Source organism: Lepidochelys olivacea (genome assembly GCF_965140295.1).
Source record: "Lepidochelys olivacea isolate rLepOli2 genome assembly, chromosome: 5".
Taxonomy (NCBI): domain Eukaryota; kingdom Metazoa; phylum Chordata; order Testudines; family Cheloniidae; genus Lepidochelys; species Lepidochelys olivacea.
Window position 1 is genome coordinate 21,571,892 of NC_140415.1, and position 18,445 is coordinate 21,590,336.

Below are 18,445 nucleotides of genomic sequence, written 5' to 3' on the forward strand. Positions count from 1 at the left end.
AGGCACGTGGCTGCTGGATGCCTTTCCAAATATCCCTGTTCCCCAAAAATAATTAAATTTTCCTTGCCAGTTGAATTTTTAAATGTAAAATCTGATTTGGTTAAAAACAAAACATTTTTGTACAGTGCTCATCAGCATAGTATTTGAACATCTTGATAATGGGATTCCTGCAAACTTGCTTATTCATTGTTGGTATCATGATCAGACATTTGCCAGCAATTTTAGTAAGATGCGCAGTGGTAAAACCATGATGCTTGAGTGTATATAAATGAATATGTTGTGTGGTTTCTCTTTTGAGCTTACCCTGTTGCCTCAGATTTGCATGGCTAAATTGAACCAATGTCGTGTAATTTAAGCTCTGATCCTGCACATGGGCCCTTGCACTCTCATGCAGCTCTAAGGAAATTGTTGGAGCTCTTCAAGGGTCCACTTTATCTGATTGCAAGATCGAGGCCTGAGTTTTGTGTGGCGTGTGAGGATTTGTGTGTGCTGTGTTGTAAGCACTTGTAACACAAAAGTGAACATCATGTTGGCTGAACATATTATTTATAGCAAAGATACGTGTCTGGTGTCCATAGTAATGTTGGTATTTTTTCCTAAATTTGTACTTAGATCAGGTATTTTCATTTGTTTATGTTCCCTGTGGCTAGTGTGTTAACATTTTTATTATTCAGTCACTCTTGGGTTGTGAATTGGATGTATTAAGTGATGAAAAGTAACTCTACCACACACATTGGGACACCCGAGTTCAAATTAGAGAAATAAAAATGTATTTCCTACTTGATTTGAATTGTGGAGGAAGAACAACCAGCCCCCTAACTAATTAGCTCTTACTTCTGTAAGATCTTTAATACCTCACTTAAATGATGATTTTCTTGATGACTCCACAACAGAGGATATTAGGGTGCATCATTAAATTGAGTGCAATCTAGTAGTAATGTCTTATAACTTGGGGATATAATTATTGATATACAGTAATTGGTCTTCTGTGGTATGAAGAGGAAAAGATGTAAAATGATGATCTTTTAAAGAAAAATGTTCCAAATTTCTCAGACTTCCATATTACCTGTTCAGTTCTCAAGTAAGAGATGGGTTTTTCTAATTGCTGCAAAAACTGCTGGAATCAAAGTCAAGCTGTGTTTTCATTTATGCGTCATTGTCAGTAATAAATAATTTTGCAAGCATAACATATGTCCCATTGAGCCAAGATAGAATGTAGCTCACTCTTTCCTGAGGCTATGTTAGCTCTGCGGTGTGACAAGTCTCAAAGATAATAAACACTTTATTTTTTCCAATAAAATAAGTAGTTCAGAGTCTGAATATTTGCAGGGGATAGACCTATGAAGTAAGAAGGTCCATATTTTCCTTTTATATCTTAACGGCTTAAGAATCTCCAGACATCTCCAATCCCTGTAACTGTCTTTTAGGATGAGAAAATTTTGGTTAGTTTATTTCAATATATTTGGAGCTCTGTCAACAAATTAAAACCTTGCTTTGAAAGTACTGTGTACGCACAGTACTATACTTTGAACTGGTAGAACCAAATTATTTCCTGCACAATGTTCTTTAATTCACCAATAAATTCCAAGTATATTTTAACAGTATGTGTTGCTGCCTCCATTAAAAATGCAAAAGGACAGTAAGAGGCTGCTGTATGTGGCCTAAACCGTTAAATGTAGTTGGAATTGTTTAGTATATAGATTTCTCAAAGGCCAAATGGGCAATTAGATTTAAATGAGTGTAGAAGAATTAAACTTCCCTGTTAAATATACCACCCCTCCCCCCCCAAGACAGTAATGCACTTGTTCATATCAAGTGAGTTTTGCATTCCTCTTGAGTGAAAAGAGGGTGGACTAGTGGCAGAGCATTCCCCATGGGGACTCAAACTGTCCCCTCTCCCCCACCCGTCCAAAAAAACCCAACCCAAAACCAAACCAACAAGCCAAAACCAGCCAACATTGGCTATCCCTTTTGGCCTGAGCCCTGGTCTTGTGGCCTTTGGGAAAGCTACAAGATGCATCTAAGTTGTATGAGCTGCTGTAGACGGCCATGGTGGAGCTGCTTTGGGGTTGTTACGGGGGTTGTTTTTATTAGTGGTTCAGGGGCAGAAAGGCTGAACAAAACTAAGATTTTATGGAGAGGCGGGTGCTTAGGGTGTAGTACCCAGAAATATGTTAGATGCTTCACAGAAGGTGCAGCAGGACATACTCCTTGCCCAAAAGAACTTCTGGTCTCAAACTGCTTTGCTTAATTTTCAGTTTGTCTAGCCTCTGAGACTTACAAACCTCAGTAAAGCATGAGTTGTGAAAGCTCAAATTCTGGCAGACTGGTCTTTAAGAAATGAACCTTTTCTCTTGATCTCTTGCCTGGATTTTTATTATTTGTATTACCGTAGGACGTAAGAGTCCTAGTCATGGACCAGGACCCCACTGTGCTAGGCAGTAAGTCAGAGAGGGAGAGCTGGAATTTGAGTGAGTGATCAATTTTATGCAAATGAATTTTCCACACCTTCTGCACACCATCCAGTTCTGCCTGTCTGCTCACAACAGTGCTTGAACGTTTTATCCCACTGGTGGTTCTGCTGTCCACGCTGGAGTACGCGCTATAAGGTGGGGAGATGGATCCAAGATCTTGTCTGAAATAAGGTTAAAAGCCAACATGTTGGCTAACAGCTACCAAGTTTGAAAAGTCTAATGTGGACAAGCAGTGCATATTAATATATGCTAAGATGTCAAGTGAGAGAGTCTAAGGTGAAGCCTTGGCTTTAACTCCACCCACTTTAGCACATATTAAAATAGACATTGCCTTGTCTACCCTAGATTTTTTTTTTTCTTCAGTGTTAGTTTGTGTTCTAACTATTCTAACAGATTTCAACATTATAAGTTTAAATCCTAGTTTCCTCAAGACCAACTGGGGTGCGTGTGTATAAGATTCTTTTATGCTTCCATGTGAGTTGCTTAAAAAAAAAGTTACAAGAAGAGAGAGCCTCTGTAATTGGCCTGTGTTATACAGGAGAATAGACTAGATGATTACAATGGTCCCTTGTGGTCTTAGACCTCTACCTTTCTTCCATAGATTCCAAGTTCCCTCTAAGTCGCGTGGCCACGCAGCAGGCTATTAAGGGCTGCGCAAGCACGCAGCCACAGGGGCCTGGACTGGAGAGGTAAGGGGTGTGCAGGGCTGTGGTGGGGAGAGATGCCTCTCTCCTGGCCCCAGCCCCAGCTGGGACTGCCGTGGCAATATTACTCTGGAATAAGATTGTGGTTGTTGGAGAAACTTTGATACAGATTCATTCCAGAGTGTCCCATAGACAATGTTTATTGGCAGTTTTTTGTGACCGCAACTTTGGGGTTGTCCGAGGGAGATTCATAGCTTGAGGCCAGAAAGGGATCATTAAATCATCTAGTCTGACTTCTTGTATATCACAGGCCATTAAATTTCACCCAGTTACCCCTATATTGAGCCCAATAGATTGTGTTGTACTTTAGCCAGTCTCCCAGAAGAGCATCCACTCTTGATTTGATACGTCAAGAGATGGAGAATCCACCACTTCATTGGGACAAATTACCAAGGGTTATCGCCCTCACCGTTAAAAATTTGTGTTGCTTTAGCCCTTTCTGCTGCAACTTTGTGCTGGGAGTCAGGGTGGATTAAGCATTATAAATAAAATTTGAAATTAAAATGGGATTTTTAAAAATGCAAATGAAATGCAGGCTTATTTTTAAAAACCTGAAATTTACAATTTACATTAAGGCCTAAACATCTCATAATCTATTCAAACCACTTAAATTAAATAAATAAAATAAAAAAGAAGCAGCTGCCAAGTTTTTTTTTAAAAAGTCAAACCACTGAACTGATGGAAGCCACTAGGTAAGTATCTGGAAGCAGAGTTTGTTGAAGTTCTAAACCAACTTTTAACAGCAGTAGCCTCTTCTTTAGGTGCAGAAATTTTTTTCTTCATTTCAGTCTATTCAACTAGTTAAGTTCAATGACTAGTTCATTCAAAGTTAGGAAACCAATTGGGAGTTCAAAAAGCAGGAAAGTTTGTTTTCATCTTGGAATATATGAATAAAAACAAGGATGAAAGGATGACATTTACTGGTATTAAAATCTTGAAGGCCATGGTGACCAGAAACAATCAGTTCAATTGATTAGCTATAGACACTTTCTTTGTTTAATAATTGTTTGTTTTAAATGCAAAACATATTCTGATAAACTTTGATAAACCCTATTTCTTATGTGTCCAGCATATTTAAGATAGTTTTTATTTAATAATAAAAATGCTGTTTTGGGACATTAATTGAATTTAAATTTCCATCCAAATAGAGCTTGGCACTAATCACATGGAAAAAATTCATTTATTAATAAGAAATGCATCATTCACCATTTTCTAACACAATAAGAATATAAAAATAAAGATCTGAATAAATGTAAGTTAAGCCATATAACTGCTTAAATAAGGTATAGGTGTACCCTCCCTGGTGAGCAAAAAGAAGTACCAAATTTAGTGTAAATGCTGTATTTACGCCAGTTAGCGACCAATGAGAACCAGCCTTCCTTTAGGAAGATAAGAAATATAAATTAAAACACTGTTTAAAATTAATGATTAAATCTAGGTTACGTACTTTTTGATTTATGGTTAAAATTGGTAATCTAAATCAATCCAGCATGCTTGGGAGCTCATGTTCAGTTGCTTTTTCCAGTGTGCCCCCTTAGATCATTCTCAGTCCGAGCCTTCTCGGATATAGTCCCCCATTCTGAAGGAATGGTCTGCGCTCCTTATTCCAGATGTATGACTGCATTTGGGTATATTACAACGTTTGTTTGAATGTGCTCAGCTTACTTGGTGATCCGGACGGGTCTGTATGACTTTCCTGTCCTCATTATTATTTTTCTGCCGATCTTTATCATCTGAAAACTTTATCAGCAGTGATTTTTTTTAAAAATATTTTATTCCAGGTCATTGATGAAAATGCTGAATAGCATCAGGCTTAATACTGACGCCTGCAAAACACCACTAGAAACACCCTCTATTGATTTATAATGATTCCCCATTGACCATACTTTTTTGAGAACTGTTACTTAGCCAGTTCTTAATCTATTTAATGTGCTTTGATATTGTACATTGCTAATTTTTTAATCAGAATGTCATGAGGCACTAAGTCAGACGCCATACAAAGTCTAAATATATTACATCTATTCAGTTATTTTTATCAGCCAAACTTATAATCTCATCAAAGAATTAAATCAGGTTTGTTTGATTAGACCTATTTTCCATAAAACTGTTGCTTGACACCAATTATATTCATATCCTTGAATTCTTTATCAAGTGACTCTCATGACAGCTTTTCCATTATTTGGCTTGGATTGATGTCAGGCTAACCAGACTACAGTTATCCTGGTCATCCTGCTTATCGTTTTTGTATACTGCAACAACATTAGTACTCTTCCAGTGTTCTGGAATTTCTCTGGTATTCAGGACTTATTAAAAATTAACATAAAAGGGCCAGAGATCTCATCAGCCAGCTGTTTCAGGATCCTTCTGTGCAAGTTATCCGGGCCTTCCAATTTTAAAAATATTTATCCCTAGTAGATAAGTTAAGGGTAATAAATTCTTCATTGTCCAAACAGAGTTAAAGGATCAAACAGTAAATTATCCAATTAAAACAATAAACAAAGCCAGGCAGTAGACTTTCAGGCAGAGAAATAAGTTCTGTGGAACTATGCTTAGGCGATTTGCACAAGCTATTGATGTATATTTCATAGTTAATTTTTTTGGGTTTTTTTGTTTTTGAAGATAATTTGGGACCATTATATCATCTAGTGTCTGACCTCCTGAGTCTCACGGGCTACTAGTTTTCACCCAGAAACCTGTATATTCAACCCAGAAATTGAGTTGTACTAAAGCATTTCAGGTTTCAATACCCATTTAGTTTATGTGCCACAGGCAGAGAAAAGGAGAGACCAAGGGGCCACCAATGTTGGAGCCCCTACGGTAGCAGTGACTTTGATTAACGGAGGTGCCCAGATGATCCTCGAAGCAAATCAAGCCCTAGGCTGCAGATGAAGGTGAACCCCTTTCCTCTCTTCAGCCCTATGGACCACAAAAAACACACAGTGAGTGACACTGGAACAGTTTTTGGAGTGGAGGTGTTGAGCTGCACCTCTCTTACCCCTGTCCATGCCCCTCACCGTCCCCTAGAGCGGGGGCCAGGAGCAGGGCTGTGGCTCTGGGGCAGCGAGACGCGGATTGGAGTCAGGCAGCGGAGGCTGGGGCTACAGCTAGGGGCGGGTATGGAGCCCTGGGTGTGAGGTCAGCGGCCAGGACCCTGTACGTAGGGTCGGCGCCTGGGACCTGGGGCATGGGGCCGGCGCCCAGCTGGGACACTGGCAGCCAGCACACAAAACCAGGAGGTGCTGCAGCACCCCGCCCCCCGCACCCGTACTTCCCGTGGCTATGGAAACACACTGGTTCCCTTCCAATCTGACCTGGGGAAAACTCCTTCCCAACTCCACATCTGCTGATCAGAATAATCCTAAAAACATGAGCAAAACACACCAGCCAGGCATCCAAGACTATTCACTGTACCCCCTTAAAGCGCTGATCCACCTCGCCTAGTGTCCTCTCTCCAGCTCTGGCCAATGTCTCTAATGCTTTAGAGGAAGGTTCCCCTTTGTCCCACAGAATACAAGTATGTATCGGGGAAGGAAGTCTGCATCCCTCCCTTACGTCTCCCAGGGTGCATGAGGAGAGATCTAAAGAGGGATTAGATGAGATTAGATGCTGTTTTATGAGACCTGCTTTAATCCAGTTTCTGTGAGGAATTTTATGGACACTGTGTGTAGAGCTGGCAGTGTGTGTGTGTGGGGGGGGGGAGAGAAAGAGGGTGTCGGGGTGACTCCTTCTGGCCTTTGAATCTTAATTGATGAAGCCTCATTCAGCCCCTTACTTCACGGCAAGAACAAGACTGCCTGCATTGCCATCAGCATGCTCCTAGTACCTGCAGCTCTGTGCTAAGATAATGACCATACCAAATCTCGTGCTTCCTGTCTTCAGCTGGTCGCCTCAGGGGTCAGAGAGAAAATACTGCCAGAACTAAAAGACTGGGAAAGTATCGGGCTGTTGTTCCCAGCTACTGCAATGGATCAAACATGCCCAAACATCCATCCAGTTGTTTCCAGTTACTGCTGCAGTTTGCCATGCCTCATCATCACCACCTCTTCCTAGCAGAGGAAGTGACAGGAGGGCAGCAGCCCAGATGTGGCAGAACAAGCAGACTGTAAAGCGTCTCTTGGCTCACTGTTTAGTCTTTCAGTCCCTCCACCTCTGGGTTCCATTGTATGAGGTCAAAACATTTTTTCAGTTTGCAACAGTCTGAATTTGATCTATTGTCACGACTGAAGGTAAATGTGGCTGTCCAGGGCCATCCCTAAGGGGGTGCGGTGACTGGGACCTAGGCGCCAAGTTTCTATCTGCCAAGGGGTGCTCCCCCTGGCCCCACCCAAGCCCACCTCTTTCTGACCCCTCCCCCGAGCACGCTGTGTCATTGCTCCTCTCCGCTCCTCCCAGCGTCTTTAGATGCCATGAAACAGATGATTGGCAGTAGGTGCTGCGAGGGGCCCGCCAGCGGGCAGGAGGTGCTGGGGGGAGGGGGAGGTTAGTAGGGGGTTCCTTCTTGCCCCCCATCTCGTCTCCCTGTCTGTCTCCCACTTCACCTCCCTGCCTGCCTCCTCATGAAGCGTGGGGGCCCTCCAAAGCGCGGGGCCCAGGATGGTTGCCCCGATTTTCCATAGCCTATGGAGGGCTCTGTGGCTGTCCAGTACAAGGTCTAAACAATCTGGAGCTTAATAGGCAAAGCTTGAACAACAATAGCATTTTAATACTCTATTACAAAACTAATTTAAATCTAATCACTTGCCAGTGCTTTTGCAAACTCCATCTTGCCAATGACGTTGAAGTCTTTGGTGATGTGGTCATTGTGCAGAAGGTTTTGGCTTCTTTATTTTTTGTTGCTTTTAGCTGTCTTATTGCTGCTGCTGAATGGCTTTTAGAGGTGTTATCTTGAGGTGTGCTGAGCGGAGAGTGTAAGAGTTAGCATGAGTGCAAATAGGTGTAAGAGTAAGAGCTTGAGGTGTGCATAAGGGTTTAGGAGTATAAGAATTCTGAGGAATTTATATTTTTTCTCATCGCCTTGCTGAAGGTGGAAAAGACATCTTTCGGGGACTTGACTGGATTCAAGTATCAGGGGGGTTGTATCAACATGTAAGAGGGTTGTAATTTTTCTCTTCAGTGGTTATATTGCTTCTGTCTTTGTGTCAGGAAACTGAGAACATCTTTAAGTTAGAGTTTTAACACTTTTTATTCATTCCCTTTTCTGAGATATCCATTTAGTTCCATCAGGGATTAATAGGAGTTGAAATTATATTTCAAATCAGTCCAAACATTCCTATTTTCAATATAAAGTCTTTCAGCTCCTAAAATAGTTTTTAAAAATGATTTATAAAGAAAATATTTAACTGTACATGGTTAAAGAAGCTATTGTCCTTTCTTCGTCCTTGGAGAGGTGGTTTTTATCCTCCTGAATTTGGTGAGGAGTTGCTTAAGCATTGCCAGATGACTAACTCCCCAACTAATATAAATATTTTTATATTCAGATGGCTTCTTACATTTGTAAACAGTTATAGTATCAAATGAACTTGCTATATTTATGCCTAAAACGTATTATTATACACATAACATTGAAGTCACGCAGTTAAATGAAAGGTTTGGATTAGATGCAAATAAACATCTCAAAGGAAGCTTATGCCATCTAAATCCATTTGAGGGACAACTTAAGGTTTTTTAACATGAGTTAGAGAGAACCAATATCTTAAAACTTTTTCCACCCAGAAATGTCCTCAAAATTTAAAGAGTGAAGACATTAGTGTTTATAACCTAAATTGGTTTCAGTAAGAATATTTTTGGATTTCATTGTGTAGGTTTAAAACTAAACGGCTTTCTCCTTCCAAAAGAAGAGAGTGTAAGGAAAGTTCACTTTCACAAGCTGCTGTATAGCTCTGATAACATGTCCTAAGCATCACTCCTCTTAGGAATATCTGAATAGAGACCACCATCCAATTCTTTTACACAAGTAGGTCTTTGTAAAATATAATTAACTTGAGATAAAGATGCTATCCATACCAAACTGCTGTCTTCTCAAAGAACAGGACACCTGCTTTTCATAAAAGACAATCTTGTTGGTTGTTTGCCTTTTGACTAAATGGTTCCTGGACTTAAAACCTACCATTGAAGTATGCTTACAATTTGTAATTAGATTCTATCAAATGTTCTATACAACACACAGATAGCAATAACTAACTTATTTACGTCTTTCAAAATGTGAACTCTCATTTTCTAAGCATGATGTGTGTGAAAATAATTGTACTTCCTAAATTCAGTTGTAAAAGCAAAGTCAACATTGGCATAATTTTTTATTCTGATTTTAGGTTAATAACCATTTTGCATCAATATTGAGGTCTGCCTTTTACCACCCCTGAAATCTGCTTTTGAATGGTATAGAGAACCAGTTTAGAAATATTAAAGTTATTGCACTCTAAAAGCATTAGCATCTCTCCTTATAAAAAGTTTGCATCTGTGATAATAGTTTTCTCAGAAGCTCCTTAATGAGTGACACTCCCTGAATTATGTACAGTGGCTTAGAGGAACAAGCCCTGTAAGGGCCATGAGTTAGATCATCTCCTCTGGGGTTTTGTGTTGTGTACACATTAATCTATAACACTCACAACCCCCTTGCCCCCCTATTGCTTGTGGTCCGTAATGGGGATCATGGTGCAATATTTTATATACTAAATCCATGTTACCATGTGCCATAATGCGAGCCAGACCAGCAATATCACGGAAGGTCTCCCTGTATGAAAATCATTGTTGTTCTGTTAGCATGAGGAGGAAAGAAGGGGTTGGTCAGAGGTGTGTACTATGGGGAAGCAGGGGGATTTTCAGCTCTGTTCCACAAATCCCTGACATTTATCCTGTCCCTCTTCTCTCCCAGATTTGTTTCCCTTCCAAAAATGCCTGCACAGACTTCATCAGTTTGAGGGGCCTCTGCCAATGGCTGCCTTTCTGTAGAAAGGAGTAGGGACTCGGATCCCTCAAGGTACATATGCACTTCTGTTGTAGTGACAGCTCTGCCAACGTGGTCCAACTAATCCCTCTGCCCTTCAAAACCACTACACCCAAAACACTGAACAGCAGTTGGAGTGCCTGCAGATAAATGCAAATAGTCACATCCGTGGAACACAAACAACAACATGTTCTCTTAATTGTTCCTACTCGGGCCCTCTCATTATGACAGCACTTCTTTTGAGCCATTCCCAGGTGCTACTGCAAGCGCAAGACCTGGAGAAGAAGGATGATGGGGGGGCAGAGCTCAGCCAAGAGGGGAGTTAGAGGCTTGTAGAGGTGACGTAAGGAGACTGAACTCTATAGAGAGGGAGGGATGTGACCTTATATCTGGGGGGAGGGGGGAAGAGAGATAATTACCTTACAGGGAGAAGCCAAACCATCCTAGTTAATATACTACAACTGCAGATCTATTTAGCCAAAGAATACCATCAGGGAATGCTACATTTTCAGGGAACGTACATAAGCAGACAAACCAACCATTCACTGATGAGTACAATACACGGTATCTGAAAACAGCTAATCACACCCATTAGATGTATTCCAACTATTCCAAAGTGCCTAGATCTAGGGATCTAGATATACCCAGCCTTTGATTAACTGTCACACACATGCTGCAGAGAACACACACTCTGGGTGGGGCAATATCGGATATTTACTCTGCCCTCTTTGAGAGATGCTGTAACATGCATACTACCACTGTATCCTTACACCTGCTACTTAACACTTCTGGAACAGCGCACATGAGCATTGTAGGACAAAGCCTAACACTTTCTGCTTGTTAAGGCAAAACTTAGGGTTGGGTCAGGGGTGGGGACTTGCAGCTGCTTACACGCTGATACAAAGCCTATATACAATCCATCTCAGACTTGCAAATCCCTTTACTCTTGCCCTGAGTATTCCTTCTGAGACACTGCCTTTATTTACCTCTCACTAAGCCCTGGAGATCATTGTCAGTTATGCTACAAAACCAGTGGCGAATTAGCCACTGGGTCAATGGGGACTGTGCCCAGGGGCTCCACGCGCCTGGTGCTCCTGTTCGGGAGTGGGGAAAGCTCCTGACCCCACTCTCCGATAGAAGGCTGGGCAGGGCAAGCCTCAGCGCCCCTACCCTGCTCCCCAGCAGGAGTGCTGGGCGGGTGGGGAAGGGCAAGCCCCCCATGCCTTGACCCAGCTCCCTGGCAGGAGCGCAGGGCAGCTGGAGAGGGCAGGGCAAGCCCCCATGTCCTGACCCTGTTTCCCTGGCGGGGTGGGGGGGACCCCCACTTGCTCTGGCCCAAGGCCCTACAACCCTCTAATCTGCCTCTGTACAAACCTGCTGACAATACCCATGGCAAGGAGACATCCTCATGCACCTCTATTGACAAAATGTGTATAACTGCTGAAATGAGGCATACCCTTGACAGTACATGTGCGCTTCTCCTCATATCACTGACAGTTCTGCCAACCTGCTCCAACTAATCCCTCTGCTGTTCAACACAGTTGTACATAACAGAGTGACTGTCAATTGGAATGCATGCAGATAAATGTTAGAATTCAAATGTGTAGAATACAATAAAATATAATGACAGATTCTAAGGGCTAGTCTACACTGGCAGCGCTTTAACACGGCTTGTGTGGTCACTGCACTAGTGCTGGGAGAGACATCTTAAAAAAACCCACCTCCACGAGAGGCATAGCGCCCAGTGCTGGGAGCACGGCTCACAGCGTTGGTGCACTGTTTACACTGGCGCTTTACAGCACTGAAACTTGCTGCCCTCAGGGGGGTGTTTTTTCACACCCCTGAGCAAGAGAGCTGCAGTGTTGTAAATTGCCAGTGTACACAAGCCCTTAGTCTTTCCTCATGTCTTTGTGTATACCTATTATGGCACCACCTTTGCTGGGCCAGTCCTGGTGGCTTCTGGTAGATCACGAAGGGCAGAATTAAGGCTGTTTTGTGGAGGTATTTAGTGTTTCCTGACCCTTTTAAGGTTAATAATGTTTCGATTAATGGCTAATTGATCAGACTGTGATAAGGTTCTTCCCCCCCGCAGAAATCAGGCTATGCAGAACTAACACTACGGAGTTGAATATCTTGTGGAGAGTCTCAGGATGGATGTCAGGGACACTGACTCTGAGGGCAAAGTAAAACCTTAGATACCTTTATCAAAATAATGGATAAAGCTAGAAAAGGCTCAAGCCACATAACCTCGATATTGTATTATCTCTGTCTTATCTGTGGCATCATGCTGTGCATAGGCTCTTAGAATTGCATACTCAAACCCTTTATTGAGGACCTGGTGGTAAGAGACAAAAGAACTAGCCCTCTCTCTGGCATGCCACAATGTCTGATGGTCCAAGTTCCTCAATGAGTTCATAGAATCATAGAATATCAGGGTTGGATGGGACCTCAGGAGGTCATCTAGTCCAACCCCCTGCTCAAAGCAGAACTGATCCCCAATTAAATCATCCGAGCCAGGGCTTTGTCAAGCCTGACCTTAAAAACTTCTAAGGAAGGAGATTCCACCACCTCCCTAGGTAACACATTCCAGTGTTTCACCACCCTCCTAGTGAAAAAGTTTTTCCTAATTTCCAACCTAAATCTCCCCACTGCAACTTGAGAGCATTACTCCTTGTTCTGTCATCTGCTACCACTGAGAACAGTCTAGATCCATCCTCTTTGGAACCCCCTTTCAGGTAGTTGAAAGCAGCTATCAAATCCCCCCTCAGTCTTCTCTTCTGTAGACTAAACAATCCCAGTTCCCTCAGCCTCTCCTCATAACTCATGTATTCCAGTCCCCCAATCATTTTTGTTGCCCTCCGCTGGACTCTTTCCAATTTTTCCACATCCTTCTTGTAGTGTGGGGCCCCAAACTGGACACAGTACTCCAGATGATTCCTCACCAGTGTCGAATAGAGGGTAACGATCACGTCCCTCGATCTGCTGGCAATGCCCCTACTTATACATCCCAAAATGCCATTGGCCTTCTTGGCAACAAGGGCACACTGTTGACTCATATCCAGCTTCTCGTTCACTGTAACCCCTAGGTCCTTTTCTGCAGAACTGCTGCCGAGCCATTCGGTCCCTAGTCTGTAGCGGTGCATTGGATTCTTCCGTCCTAAGTGCAGGACTCTGCACTTGTCCTTGTTGAACCTCCATCAGATTTCTTTTGGCCCAATCCTCCAATTTGTTTAGGTCCCTCTCTATCCTATCCCTACCTTCCAGAGTATCTACCTCTCCTCCCAGTTTAGTGTCATCTGCAAACTTGCTGAGGGTGCCATCCACGCCATCCTCCAGATTGTTAATGAAGATATTGAACAAAACCGGCCCCAGGACCGACCCTTGGGGCACTCCGCTTGATACCATCTGCCTACTACACATGGAGTCAATGAACACTACCCACTGAGCCCAATGATCTAGCCAGCTTTCTATCCACCTTATAGTTCATTCATCCAGCCCATACTTCTTTAACTTGCTGGCAAGAATACTGTGGGAGACCATGTCAAAAGCTTTGCTAAAGTCAAGGAACAACATGTCCACTGCTTTCCCTTCATCCACAGAACCAGTTACCTTGTCATAGAAGGCAATTAGATTAGTCAGGCATGACTTGCCCTTGGTGAATCCATGCTGACTGTTCCTGATCACTGTTTCCTCTCCTCTAAGTGCTTCAGAATTGATTCCTTGAGGACCTGTTCAATGATTTTTCCAGGGACTGAGGTGAGGCTGACTGGCCTGTAGTTCCCAGGATCCTCCTCCTTCCCTTTTTTTAAAGATGGGCACTACATTAGCCTTTTTCCAGTCTTCCGGGACTTCCCCCGATCGCCATGAGTTTTCAAAGATAATGGCCAATGGCTCTGCAATCACAGCCGCCAACTCCTTTAGCACTCTCGGATGCAACGCATCCGGCCCCATGGACTTGTGCACGTCCAGCTTTTCTAAATAGTCCCGAACCACTTCTTTCTCCACAGAGGGCTGGTCACCTCCTCCCCATGCTGGGCTGCCCAGTGCAGTAGTCTGGGAGCTGACCTTGTTCATGAAGACAGAGGCAAGAAAAGCATTGAGTACATTAGCTTTTTCCACATCCTCTGTCACTAGGTTGCCTCCCTCATTCAGTAAGGGGCCCACACTTTCCTTGACTTTCTTCATGTTGCTAACACACCTGAAGAAACCCTTCTTGTTACTCTTAACATCTCTTGCTAGCTGGAACTCCAGGTGTGATTTAGCGTTCCTGATTTCACTCCTGCATGCCTGAGCAATATTTTTATACTCATCCCTGGTCATTTGTCCAATCTTCCACTTCCTGTAAGCTTCTTTTTTGTATTTAAGATCAGCAAGGATTTCACTGTTAAGCCAAGTTGGTTGCCTGCCATATTTACTATTTTTTTCTACACATCGGGGTGGTTTGTCCCTGTAACCTCAATAAGGATTCTTTAAAATACAGCCAGCTCTCCTGGACTCCTTTCCCCCTCATGTTATTCTCCCAGGGGATCTTACCCATCAGTTCCCTGAGGGAGTCAAAGTCTGCTTTTCTGAAGTCCAGGGTCCATATTCTGCTGCTTTTCTTTCTTCCTTGTGTCAGGATCCTGAACTCGACCATCTCATGGTCACTGCCTCCCAGGTTCCCATCCACTTTAGCTTCCCCTACTAATTCTTCCTGGTTTGTGAGCATCAGGTCAAGAAGAGCTCTGCCCTAGTTGGTTCCTCCAGCACTTGCACCAAGAAATTGTTCCCTACATTTTTCCAAAAACTTCCTGGATTGTCTGTGCACCACTGTATTGCTCTCCCAGCAGATATCGGGGTGATTGAAGTCTCCCATGAGAACTAGGGCATGTGATCTAGTAACTTCTGCAAGTTGCCAGAAGAAAGCCTCGTCCACCTCATCCCCCTGGTCCGGTGGTCTATAGTAGACTCCCACCATGACATCACCCTTGTTGCTCATACTTCTAAACTTAATCCAGAGACTCTCCGGTTTTTCTGCAGTTTCATACTTGAGCTCTGAGCAGTCATACTGCTCTCTTACATACAGTGCAACTCTCCGACCTTTTCTGCCCTGCCTGTCCTTCCTGAACAGCTTATATCCATCCATGACAGTACTCCAGTCATGTGAGTTATCCCACCAAGTCTCTGTTATTCCAATCACGTCATAATTCCTTGACATCACCAGGACCTCCAGTTCTCTCTGCTTGTTTCCAAGGCTTTGTGCATTCGTATATAAGCACTTGAGATAACCTGCTGATCGCCCCTCATTCTCAGTATGAGGCAGGAGCCCTCCCCTCACAGACATTCCTGCCTGTACTTCCTCCCGGTATCCCACTTCCCCACTTACCTTAGGGCTTTAGTCTCCTTCCCCCTGTGAACCTAGTTTAAAGCCCTCCTCACTAGGTTAGCCAGCCTGCTTGCAAAGATGCTCTTCCCTCTCTTCGTTAGGTGGAGCCCGTCTGCCTAGCACTCCTCCTTCTTGGAACACCATCCCATGGTCAAAGAATCCAAAGCCTTCTCTCCAACACCACCTGCATAGCCATTCGTTGACTTTCATGATTCGACGGTCTCTACCCAGGCCTTTTCCTTCCACGGGGAGGATGGACGAGAACACCACTTGCGCCTCATACTCCTTTATCTTTCTTCCCAGAGCCACGTAGTCTGCAGTGATCCGCTCAAGGTCATTCTTGGAAGTATCATTGATGCCCACATGGAGAAGCAGGAAGGGTCAAGTAGTAGCAAAGCAGACAGCAGTGGAAGAAGACCAGGAAAGATGAAGCCCTGGACCATGTGGTGACTGTCCTGTTATCGGGTTTGAGCATCATCTGCTCATACTCAGCTTTCCATGCACATATTTTGCCTTTTCATCCACATAATACTGAGACATACTTATTCTATAGGTTAACATATTAATACGTGTAACTGCTATTTCAGCTCATTACCATACCCGTCACACCTTGCTTAAGTGGATTTTGCAGTTATTACTTCCATGTTCCTTGTGGTAGCACTTACTGGAACATTCATTCTAACTCCTACCATCGAGCAAGTTAGCTCCCAGAATCTAAAGGTAACCATTAGGCCATTAATCTAGGCCAAGGGTTATGGCCAACTTGACCACACTTACGCTAATTTATCCTTCAGCTAATATTTTTACAGGATACAGGCCTGTAGATTTCTTGTGGGCTGAATATAATGAAAGCAGCTAAATATAATGAAGGCAAGCCAGTGACTATAATAGGCAAGCTTGCCCTATGGGCTACATGAGTACCTTAAATCTGAAAACCAGGAAATAGAAGTTTAAGTATAGGTGCACATTTTCTGGAACAGCACAAGGTGGCACTGGACAAGCTTAACTTTGCTTTTAACAGGGTTGTATTTTTTTTAAAGTTAATTAATCTAAGGAATTTAGCTAAACGTGTTTTAATAAACAAACACTCTGAACTGTAATGTACACATTTCAACTGAATTTTCAAACTGATAAGTTCCCTTAGTCAGTCATCCCAAGATAGGTGACACTATGGACCATTTATAAATCTAAATGATAGCATGTTTTTATAAAGGTAACTGGTTCGTACTTCAAGCTGTAATTATGGCTTTTCATTAATTGAAAAGTTTCATAATAGTCCAAAGCAATAGTCAGTACTGTAGGATTCTCTGGTATCTCTCTCTGCTGCAAAAATATTGTTGCTCAGTCCAGCCAATTATGTAAAAAATTCTTTGTTCAGGCCCATTGCCAAACAAGAAGGTGAGTTAAGGGAAATTGGTCTGCCAAACCCCCCACAAAAAAACGAGCTTAACTTCATCCACAAGAGGTTAGTGCTCACTGGACACCACAGATGTCAGCTCTGCCCAGTTTGCTTCCAATAATGCTTTGATATAGATCTCTAAATACATTTTCATCTATTTGGAGTTCTGTATACATGTTGTATAAAACTTTGCTATGGATAATGCTAAGGGCAAAACTCTCTCACTTTTCCCCGCTCCACCCCACCCCCCAGCAAAACAAAGCAGAAAAAACCCAACCAAACAAACTATAACTGAAAACCAAACTAATATTCTGGCTAAAATGTAATGAACATACATATACGGAAAATATACAGATCTGAATATCTGGACATATACTGCATCAGAGGAGTGGTAGAACAGCCATACAAAACCAACACTTTACAAAAATTTAGGTGATTTTAAATTATATTCTGCTATATAATTCCTTCCAACATTTCAGGTAAAGTCACCAGTTCCAAAAGAGTAACTGGTGAAAATGACTTGATGGGGTGTACTTGGCCTTTGAGACTCCCTACAGAAGACCCTGCAGTCCTCCTACACCCCGCCCCAAGAAGCAGCAAAGTGGCAGGAAAGGAGCAGCCAATCAGAGCAGAGCAAGTTCACATAAAAAGAGCTGCAGGGCCTTAGCAGGTCAGTTCTTGGCTGGGATCAGAGGAGTGAAGAAGGATGCTGCTCTCTGGCCTGGAGATAGAGAAGAACTTGAGGACATTGGCCCTGAGAGAGGGCTGGAGATAAGAAGCCTGATAGGAAGAGGCCCAAGGAAACAGCAGTGATGAATTGGAACAAGCAGTTTGTGGCTAATGTGTCTAGGGTCCCTGGGTTGGAACTCAGAGTAGTGGGTGGGCCTGGGTTTTCCCACCTGCCACAGGTAAAGTGGTATAAACCCCAAGAAGGAGGAAGGGCTTACTTGGGAGCCTGAACAAAGGGACTGAATTTAAAGGGCCCAGAGCCAGGGTTGAGAAGACCTTAGCAAGGGAAAATAGACTAGTAGTTATTGGACTCATTAATACCTGGTGAGGGGTTCATTTGGACTTGGCCAGAGGGCCAAGCCCCCTACTGAAGACCAATTAAGATCATCCAGGAGCTTGCAGGGAGTGGCAGGGACAAGAAGAGGAATGCGGTATCATGCCTAGCTCGAGGTGAGTTCCTCTGTACAGTGTGGAAGAACATGGTTTTCTTTAATCTGAGAGACCATCTATTACTCCATTTAAGGAGCATTTTAAAAGAGATTCTTACACCATTCCACCACGGCGATGGTTCAGGAAACTGCAAACAAGTATGTCCCCAAACAAAATAGTAATAGGAAGAGGAGAAAAAAACACAAATTGATGTTCTTTGAGGAAAGGTGGCTAAGATGAAAATATGCAATTTATGTTCACACTGCATATTGATTAAAAGGTTGGGTATAAACTAGCTGCAGTGAACTGCAGTTTTTATTTGAAGAAAATATTGTATGTGGCTGTATATTTCAGTGACCATCTGGTGATTTGAAGACATTTGGTTTTTTTCCATTTAAAGCC

General features: G+C 42.9%; 1 protein-coding gene across 4 annotated transcripts in view; it reads left to right on the forward strand.

Moving 5' to 3' along the window:
- NEDD4L (NEDD4 like E3 ubiquitin protein ligase) overlaps nucleotides 1-18,445 on the forward strand; it is a 374,946-nt gene that overhangs the window by 35,756 nt on the left and 320,745 nt on the right. The window lies entirely within an intron of this gene.